The sequence below is a fragment of the Palaemon carinicauda genome, chromosome 15 (genome assembly GCF_036898095.1).
Source record: "Palaemon carinicauda isolate YSFRI2023 chromosome 15, ASM3689809v2, whole genome shotgun sequence".
Taxonomy (NCBI): Eukaryota; Metazoa; Arthropoda; class Malacostraca; order Decapoda; family Palaemonidae; genus Palaemon; species Palaemon carinicauda.
Window position 1 is genome coordinate 83,067,097 of NC_090739.1, and position 11,124 is coordinate 83,078,220.

Sequence of the window (11,124 nt, forward strand, 5' to 3'; positions counted from 1 at the left end):
TTTCGTAGAAATGCATATTAGGAAATTTATTAAATTTTCATTTCAGTTTTGAGGCATTAATTATTATTCCCTTTCAGGTGAAGCAAGCATTTCTGGTCTCATCTGTATTTTATGTTTCTTTTGTATTCACGAGCATTTTATTATTATTATATAATGTATGTTGAATTACTATTCATTGATTACCAATAAATATTTGATTGGTATTTCTGTCATATTTTCGCCCCAAATTTGAATAAATAAAAATATGTGTGAGTATTATTTAACCCTTAATAATCTGCATTTTGACATGTGAACAAAATAAATAACTTTGTTCTAACATGAATACAACCTTTCATCTGTCTATGCATACTTTGTTCCTACACGGGTACAAACTTGTCTGATTTTTCATACAGCTAAGCCTGTATGCTCTCTATGCTATGGTGGCTTATATAAAACTTTGTTCGTATTAAGAATACAAACTTCCACTGGCTTTGTATACAGTGAGACCTGTGTGCTCTTGTTGCTAGGTTTGTTCATATGGGATATGGAAACCTCGAGACTTTTTCCTGAGTCTAGTATGACTCTTCCCTACAGGGGGCAGGAAGCACTAACATAGTTCATGATTAGAAGTAATGACGTATAACGGTAACGCCATATGTCTCTATGGAAGCACTAACATAGTTCATGATTAGAAGTAATGACGTATAACGGTAACGCCATATGTCTCTATGGTCTGAATGACCAAGGAAATATTGTCTTGAGGTTAAGGCACATTTGGAAAATCCACAGATGCAGTACTTTCTAAATAATGCTCTGGTAACCTTTCATCTAGACGACATGGCCTGAGCCCAAAAAACGTATTTTGAGCAAAGCGAAAAATCTATTTTTGGGTGAGATAGCCATGTCCTCCTGATGGACCCACCCTCCTTTTTATAGAAAAGGCCTTGGCTGGATCTCTCCCGAATCTACTATATCTGTAGCACCTTGCTCAACGCTACAAGGAATAAACATGGCGGCGATGATGGCGCCATCTAGATACTCAAGGTAGTAACGTAGGAAGGGTACGCTGATAACGGCTCCCCTTCTATTTTTTGCCACTTTCCCCCTCAAAGCAATCGCTATTCGGGGTGAAGACCGCTATTTGTCGTATCAAGATATACGTCCCCTGATGTTATGCGATGTCCTTGAGAGAAATTTTAAGGATATTCGCGCCAGGAGTTAGAATTCTGGAGACCTAAAGGTAAATTCTCTGGGAATATCACTGTAGTCAAATTCACCCTAGGAACTACTTAAAGGAACCTTCCATCAGGACGACATGGCTATCTCACCCAAAAATAGATTTTTCGCTTCGATCAAAATCCGTTGTTTCACTTACATCGGTGCTGTCATCTAAATCCATTTAAAAGTACTTTCAATGTTTCATTACATTTTCAAGTTTCATGTGAACATACTGATCAAGTTTAGTACCTCCTCTTACGATTGTTTGGTGAGATAATGACACTTTGAAATTTGTTTGTTACCTGGTACTTTTTCTTCAGCAAACTATGGAGCTATTTTACTGCACACTGCTTTATTAATTCTCGATCCATAAATGACTTTCTACTTCTTACAAACACCAAAGCAACTTCATATGAAGCAGTAAGACTAGCAGTTTGGGGTTTTCAGGAATTATGTAGCCCCTGCTTTTGCTGTATGTGTTTGCCCTTCAAGATAGTCAATATACCAGTTCGTTATATTCCCACAATTTCAGCATACTTTTCTTTGAGCAACTTCCCATAATGTCTTCAAACGATATATTCATTAACAACAAAAACTATTTCCTGCCACACAACATTATTCTTCCCACTTCATATCATATGCTCTGTTCACATCAGAGCACTTTATATTCTTACTTTGATACATTATGAAAAGACATTGCGAACAACAGTACTTAACTGCAAAACTGCAGCAGACTGAAAACTATTCGAAACACTAGGGGCTCCATCCTCGATCTATTCACGAGGTTGTCATTAAATCTTCTTACATTTATTTGTTAATTCTATCTATCGTCAAAAGTAAATTAAATATCAAGATTGAACATATGTTATTGATAGAGAGAGAGAGAGAGAGAGAGAGAGAGAGAGAGAGAGAGAGAGAGAGAGAGAGAGAGAGAGAGAGAGAGAGAGAGAGAGAGAGAGAGTACTGAAGTTATTTTAATTTTCTTTCATTATTTATATTTTACTATTTTTTATAGCATTCTGGAGGGATAATTTTAGGTCCAGTAAGGTTTCGTCACATTAATTGATACTGCAATAATTAGGTTAGTGTTTGAGGGCCACAAAAAAATCCCTTTGCGGGCCACATTTGGCCCGCGGGCCTAGGGTTGGACCACCCTGGACTAAGGTATCTTTTCAGTTCTTTTAATCAAAAGATAAATGAAAAGTGTATATTTTGATCATGTGGTTCCTTAATGCAGAGATCATTCAAAATTTTCTTATTGTGGGGATTAATTTCCAGACATTATCAAGAGCCTATAGTAAGATATACTATTTTTCGAAAACGTATTTTCGAAAAGTAAGATTGAAATTAAAATCGAGAATCATATCAATAGCATATCAAAATATTTCTTTAAATTTCCAGCAATGTTAGTTTCCAGGACGAAGCTCCCGAAGACTGATGATGATAATGCTGACACAACCGGAGGCTTTGAAACAATCAGGGTTATTTTGGCAATACTAAAGAAAAAGTATTGCTAAAGACTCCAAACAATCACTAATATTACTATATATCCTAGAAAATATCCATCCACTAAGTAATTTATCGATATAAGCTTCGGGCTCTTGAACTGTTTATTGCATACGAAACCGATATACAAAACCAGAGGGGTTGCCGCAGCCTATTGGAAATGTCCCTTCCTGGTGATCTGCTGAACTGGGGTTCGAAGCCTACTGAAGCTCAGTAGTTTCCTCTAGTGTCTGTAATCTCATCATTCTTGTAAGCTAAGGATGGGTGGTTTGTAGGATCCTATAGATCTACCTTTTGATTCATCAGCAGCCATTGTGTAAGTCTCCCTGTTCCTAACTTGGCTGGAGAAGCGGCCTGGGCGCCGCTCAAATGTATAGAATGCTCTAGGGCATTGCAGTGGTAGGGTACTTGCCTCTTTTGCCTCTTTAAACCATTCTAATTGCCCTGGAAGGAAAATAAATGGTTAAGAAAGTTTGCTTTTCATTTTTGTTTTCAGCATCTATTCCCACATATCCAGTTCCCCTTCACAACATATTTGTGTGTATGTGTGTGTGTATCGCAGTCATTCTTGAAAACAGTTACACATTTCCATCATGTGATGCCTTTATTTTTTTATGTGAATAGTATATCCATATTTTTTTTTCATATATGACGTTATACATTACAACTACACCTATATATGCTGATTCGTGGAAATACTAAACTACCCATGGACAAATAAAAAAATTACCTTTCGCATAACAAAAAACTTCATAAAAAGAAGAGAGAGAGAGAGAGAGAGAGAGAGAGAGAGAGAGAGAGAGAGAGAGAGAGAGAGAGAGAGAGAGAGAGAGAGGACATTGTTATCTTTTCCTACCAAAGATCATACTATTGAGGTCCATTTAAATTTTAATTCGTTCATAATTATACAATATTAAATTGATAAGAACTACTTTTCCTCAAATTGAATAACCAGATCCCGTTCGGTCATGCCAATAAATTCTCAATATTTCATGGTTAAACTTTCCATCAACGAGAATTCCCTGTAGTTTTGCAAGCATGCAGACAAAAACAGCATTAACATTGAACACCGACGAACACAGCTTGCAATGGTATATTCTTCCGATTTGATTGTTATGAACTTTTTCATAAAGGAAGCTCATGAACAAAGGCACGCTTGCTGTACACATGCACTGCAAATAATCCCGCAATGAAGAGAGCAAAGGAAATTTCAGACGGTGTTTTTTCACCTGACGAACAGTGCATTTACGAGAGACCTCAATCGATTGTTACGTTCAAAGACAGCCTCAGGGCACGATACCTTATCTATATAGTATATGAATGAAGATACTACAACGTATAGCGAAAGCAATTTATCATTTAATTTAATTTCAGCTTATTTTCATCAATGGCTCATTCTGAAATGAGAAGTAAAGCAATTTTGTACGTATAGTTCCTTTACGAATTGGTAGTATTGTCATATGCCAGTTTTTAAGCACTGTTTAAATACTTTAGTGTGTATTTTTAACTAATGATATCAAACGAATTATTCATATAGAAACACAATGGTTCATGGTTAGCATTTGACACTTTTATTCATCACTAGCGAAAACATACAATATTCGTGGAATGTTTGTTCTTTGGCGGCCAATGTTGCTACATTTTTGTGTTAGATGTTATACTTATTATGAGTTAAAATAAGACATGTCACATTAGTTTTACCCGTGTCTTCCTCATTGATAAATATTTGCTGTAGGCCTATATGCTGATTCATTTTCGAATTACATGCGAATAAATATTATCATCAAAATTATTTTGGCGCTTACCTTGGAATGAATTTTTTTTAAAGTTATTATTAAATGTTATTCTTATTTTTGAGTTATTATTATTAAGAGAGAGAGAGAGAGAGAGAGAGAGAGAGAGAGAGAGAGAGAGAGAGAGAGAGAGAGAGAGAGAGAGAGAGAGAGAGAGAGAGAGAGAGAGAGAGAGATTTTCCTTATTGTCAATTGTCAAACATTCCCTCATGCCACACACTTAATATAAAAAAGGTATTATGTAATTTGTCTTTGAAATACAGATCAAGTGACTTTGATTTGATATCATAAAAAAAGAAAAGACAGTTATTGCCATGGCATATACAAGACTCTAGAAAAAGAGGGGACTATATTTTGTATTCCCGTTCCTATTTTTTTTTTTCGTATTGTAGATATCTATATTTATCATATAACCGACTCAGGTTTTGAACTTTTGATTCCTCAAATCGGGATGTACGGCTGTTATCAGAAACTTTTAAGAGTTGCTGCTTTCGTTAGCCTTCTTCTCATCTTACTCGGTAGTATTTCTCTTAACCTGAATAGGCCTATAAATCTTCTAACACCTGAGTGAATTTTCTTCTCTATTATCTTAATTTAAGAGTTGACTCGTTGTTTAGGTACGTAATATGGCCTGTATGGTATCATGAATGATTTGTGTTAGCTTTTCGCAAAACATATATTTCTCATATGAGTAATATTGTTATTTGTATTTATTAATGCTTATAGGTTTCCATCACAATTTTATAATCCTCTATTGAGCTAAGTTTTAGGAATAAAACTATGTCAGTACTTTATTTTTATTTCTCATATTACAAAGATTACGTCAATGAAATGATTACACCATTGTAGCACTAGGCGTCCTTTCCGTGTGACAAGGACTCCTATCACAACCGAACTCTTTGCTATTCCTACTCCTCCTGTGCTACGAAAACTTTTACAGGATTTGTTACGTCGGAGACATCTAAATTCCAAGGCCTTTGCAGCGCTACAGCCAGTATCGAAACAGGTATTTACTGTTAATTTATGGTAAGTTTTGTGATAAGTTGTGTGTATTTATATTGTAAGGACAGTGAGACGAGCTATCACCAACAACTGACGGTTTATTCAAACATGTGCGAGAATATAATACAAGGTGCGGATGGAAAAGTAGCATGCACGCAGGCGCCAATCTGGCTTGAACTAACCGCCACAATAGGTGTGTTTTTTCACACGTACAAATGCTTGAAATACAAGTCAATAGAAATAGGTAGCTAAATTCTAAATACATAAAATTGTAACTCTGAGGGAGCGGAATAAATATATACAGTGAACCACAGTGTGGCGAAAAGAGAGTTTAAATGAAATGAAGAATTCGATGAAAATGCTGGACGACGGAGGGAGCGATGTCCTTACAAGTACTCCCCCCCCCCCACATACATCAGGCGGCATAGAGGGCTGATGAGTCTAGTCTTCGTATCGTTTCGGGCGTCGGAGGGTTCCTCTTGTTCTTGAACGGAGGGGCGCATCGGTGGTCGGCGTATGGATCGCTACCTCTCGTAATCGTTTGTTGCTTTTCTTATCATTGGGCGCCTTGTTTTGAGGTGGCACTCTGGATCTGCCAGGTCCCGCGGAGGCAGTGTCGCTTCCTTCGAGAAATGCCGGTTTCACGCGGTCTATTGAGACCCAGTCCTCTTGGCCATGCACGTCGAGAAGGAAGGCTTTTGTCGTTTTCTTGATTACTCGGTAGGGGCCTCGATAGGGTCTGGTTAGTGGCTGTCGATGAGCGTCGACACGGACGAAAACATACCCGCAGTCGTCCAGGTTCCTCGGCTTGAAATGCTTAGTTCTGTGCTGGTAAGTTTTAAGACATGGCCTGAACTTTCTGGCGATGTCCCTGAGATGATCCAGCTGCGTGTCGTTGGTTGATGTGGGAAAGGATTCGCTGGGAACTGCGAGTGCCTCTCCGTAAACCTTTTCAGCTGGCGATGGCTCGCCATCTGCGCGAGGGGCGGTGCGAAGGCCGAGAAGTACCCAAGGAAGTCGTGATTTCCAGTCCCCGTCAGTGCAGCTCGTCATCAGGGACGCCTAGAGGGCACGATGAGTTCGTTCGACCAAGCCGTTTGCTACGGAGTAGTATGCTGTGGTGCTGTGGAGTGTCGCTCCCATCAGGTTTGCCAGAGCGAGCCATATCTCTGACAGGAAAGCGGGGCCTCTGTGTGTCGTGATGTCGCCAGGAACGCCAAATCTGCTCACCCAGCTTGACAAAAGGGCTTCGGCGCATGCTTGGGTCGTAGCTTCGGTCATCGGTGATGCTTCCTACCACCTCGTGGAGCGATCGATGATTGTCAGCAGGTAGCGAGCAGATCCCGAAGGCGGCGAAGGTCCCATGACGTCGATGTGGACGTGACCGAAACGTCTTTTCGCTTGGAGAAAATCACCTACCCCGATTTGGTGTGACGGCTTATCTTGCATGTCTGGCAATTGATGCATGTCTTCGCCCATTCCTGGGCGTCCTTTTTAATCCCTGGCCAGATGAACTTTTCAGACAGGAGGCGAGTAGTGGTACGTCCCGAGGGGTGTGAAAGTCCATGGATGATGTCGAATATTTTTCTTCTGCAGGAAGCCGTAATCCAGGGGCGTGGGCGGCCGGTGCTGGTATCGCAGAGGATAGTTACTCCTGATAGCCCAAGGGGAATTGCAGTTATCTTGAGCGCAGATGGCCCCGTCAGGTGATCCTGTGCCTCTAGGTCGGCGGGCTGCTCAGATGCGAGGTTGGCGTAGTCAATTCCCAGGTGGATTGCGTCGATTTCAATCCTTGAAAGGGCGTCTGCGACTGGGTTTTTCTTTCCGGGAACATAGCTTATGGTGCACCCGAATTCGGCGATTGCTGCGAGATGACGTTGTTGTCGGGAAGACCATGCGTCTGTCGATCTTGTGAAGGTGTGATGGTCCGTCGCGATGGTGAAGGGTGTGCCCTCCAGGATGTGCCTGAAGTGGCGGACGGCGAGGTAGTCGGCGAGGAGCTCCCTATCGAAAGTGCTGTATCTTTTTTCGGCGGGTTTCAGTTTTCTGCGGAAGAATGCCAATGGTCGAGGACAACCATCAACGAGCTGTTCCAGCACAGCCCCACAGGCGACGTTGCTGGCGTCGGTCGTCAGTCGCAGAGGGGCATTGTCGTCGAAATGGCGTTGGCAAGGGCGTCCTTTGTCCGGGTGAATGCATGTTGTCGTGGGGAACCCCTTCAGGATGTCATCAAGGGGTGTCAGGGTCTGTGCGATATTGGGGATGAAGCGCCTGTAGTAATTGACCATCCCCAGGAACTCCTGAAGTTGGCGGGTGGTCGTAGGTGTCGGGAACTTTCTGTTGGCGTCCACCTTGGTTGTCATGGGTTTACCCCACTCGAGGGCACGCGATGACCGAGAAAGTCCTCTCCTTCAGCGCCGAATGTGCATTTGTCGAAACGTACAACTAGGGCATTCTCCTGTAGGCGTTTGAGGACGGCGCGAACGTGCCTCCGGTGTTCCTCCTTGGTCCTTGAGAATATCAGGATGTCGTCGACGTAGCAGACTCAGAATGGTAGGTTGCCCAGGATGCTATCCATTAGGCGTTGGAAGGTCGCCCCCGCATTGCGTAGACCAAAGGTTGAGTATGCGAAAGTGTAGGATCCGAACGGTGTCACAATGGCAGTTTTCGGAATGTCCTCTGGAAATACGGGGACCTGGAAGTAAGACTTGAGAAGGTCCATCTTGGTGAAGTATTTTGCCATGCAACGCATTCGTCTGGTCTTGCATGTTGGGCAGAGGTTAGTGGTCGGGCGTTGCGATGGGGTTGAGGCGCCTGTAGTCGCCGCAAGGTCTCCAGGTGTACGGGAGATGCCCAAGGGCTCAATGCTTTCTTACAGATACCTATGCGTTCCATGTCCTCAAAGGCACGTTTGGCGTCCCTCAGCTTATGGGTCGGGAGGCGGCGGAATTTGGCGTGTGTAGGAGGTCCCGTCGTCGTGATGTGGTGGTAGATCCCGTGCTTGGAGGCGGATCCCGGCGATTGTCGGAGCTCGGGCTTGAAAACGTCAGGAAATTCTTGCAGAAGGTCGGTGTAGGGCTGCGTCATTACAGCGGATGCGGACATTGTGGCAGGGCCGGCTCTCAGGGCGCGGGACCGGCAGGTTACTGCGTCAATGAGGCGTTTCCCGGCAACGTCGACAAGTAGTCCGTAGTGAGCAAGGATATCTGCACCGAGGAGGGGGCGACTGACGACAGCGATGGCGAAGGGCCAGGAATACAAACAGCCCAGGATAGATATCCTGAGGATCTTAGTCCCATAACACCGTATGGGAGACCTGTTGGCGGCGACGAGCGAGGGGGCATCTTTGCTGGGACCACGGTCTAGGTCGGCTTGTGACGGCAGGAATGTTGACTGCATAGCGCCGGTGTCGACCATGAGTGTATGGTTGTAGACGGTGTCGAGGATATAGAAACCATTCTTGCTTTGGTTTCCTGCAACTGCGATGGTGGTAGGTGGTTTATTATGGCGTCGTCTTCTAGGGAAATTGCATGGTGCTCTACATTTCTTGGCGTCGCTGCCGAACTGCTGGTGGTAGAAGCACCATGCTGGATTAGGTCTAGGGTTCGGACGTGTCGGTTGCGGTGATTTCCTCCTTGCCAGAGCGTTGTCGTCGTCAGGAGGCGTTGATGAAGAGTCTATGGAAAAGCAGCTGAAGGAGGAGAACGAAGACGATACTGATGATGCCCCGAGGCGAGATGCTTTGGAGGCCTCGTGGAGCTTCTGAGCCTTCGACAGGAGTTCGTTCATCGGAAGTGTGTCGGCGTCCGTCAATTGGGCCCTTACGTCCTGCAGCAGGCGTTGAAGGAAAATCTCGCGAGATAGGCTGATCTCACGCCGTCGGCCGTCGCTGTCGGTCTCGGGAAGCATTAACAGGCCAGTTAACTCGTCCCACGCCTCGACAGGAGAGGTGTCACCTATGGGTTTGCCGGCGAGGTCCAGGACTTTCTCTGCCTTTGCTGAAATGGAGAGTGAGTAGATACCGATGAGTTTCGTTCTCAGGTCGTCGTAGGAAACTTGGCCAGCCCGGGCGACGAGCCATGGGGAAATCTTGTCGAATACTTCCTCTGGGAGGGATGTGAGAATGATGTCGGCCTTGGCGCAGGAGTCGCTGAGCCTAGCGACTCAGAAGAGTACGTCCGCTCTCAGGAACCAGGAAGCGGTGTTGTGTTGAGAAAACGGGGGCAGTTTGACTTTGGGCATGGAGGCAAGGCCGTTGGGCGTGATGGGCGGGTTGAATCCGCCATTGTGGTCAGCCGAAGAGTCGGCAAAGAGGTGGGAAGTTGATATGTCGGTTAAGCTCATCCTACTGCCTTAAAAATGCACCGAGGTATGGGAGCTCCAAAGGCCGAAGCTCACGCCTAAGGTAACAGAGTAAAAGAAGGTAGCACGGCCGTAATAAGTCCGTTAATGGCAAAGCCAAAACCGCTGATGCTACTTCAACTCCAGGGTCACTAGTTGTAAGGACAGTGAGAGGAGCTATCACCAACAGCAACTGTCGGTTAATCAAACGTACAAGAAAATGATACAAGGTGCGGACGGAAAAGTAGCATGCGCGCAGGCGCCAATCTGGCTTGAACTAACCGCCACAATAAGTTTGTTTTTTCACACGTACAAATGCTTCAAATACAAGTCAATATAAATAGGTAGCTAAATTCTAAATACATAAAATTGTAACTCTGAGGGAGCGGAATAAATATATACAGTGAACCACAGTGTGGCGAAAAGAGAATTTAAATTAAATGGAAAATTCGATGAGAATGCTGGACGACAGAGGGAGCGATGTCCTATAAGGCTAATCTACGAGTTTTATGGTAATTAATAGAAACAAAGAGAGAGGTTGAAATTTTAAGTAAAACGAGAATGTAATAAAGAATAGAATTCAGAGCAAGATGGAAGTTCAGCTGAAAACATATCACAAATACAATTTTCGGAAGTGTATGAGCTTATGTGGTATAAAGCCGAGCTATGAACAACAGGATATGAATCGTGCGTGGACAAAAGTGACCATGTGATGATCGCTTAATCAAATGAAGTCAGTGCCATAAGCAGATCACATGCACTAAGGAAGGCTCTTAGGTAATGCCTTGATACAGTTAGTTAGGACCCAGACTCTCACCTGTGAGAATGTGTGACGAGTAAGCTCGAGTTGAAAGAAATTTTGTAATTGCTGTTAGACGCTATTGTATATAGTTGAACCAACATTAATGATGCCTTACTCTCCCAACTTGATTTCATTTAACTCTCCTGAAGGATTAGGATTAGCTTGAGGTTTGATATAATAAGAATAAATACAAACTGTTATGGTGGAGAAAACAATCAATCCTAACTTATAAAACAATAAAAATAAAAGCAACGAATAGACATTAAAAAGGAACATCAATAAGGTGGAATTTACAAACAATTTGAAGTTAAACCTTACCACGAAGATTCCTGGGAATAGTAGGTTACTATATACTTTTAATGCTTGAGTTTGTGACAATAGCCAATCCAATATCTGAATTGATGAAAAGGAAAGCTATTATGAATGGAAGGATGAACAAGAGAAGGGTTTCGGAACATTAAAATTGGTGTAGTGTATGTTAAA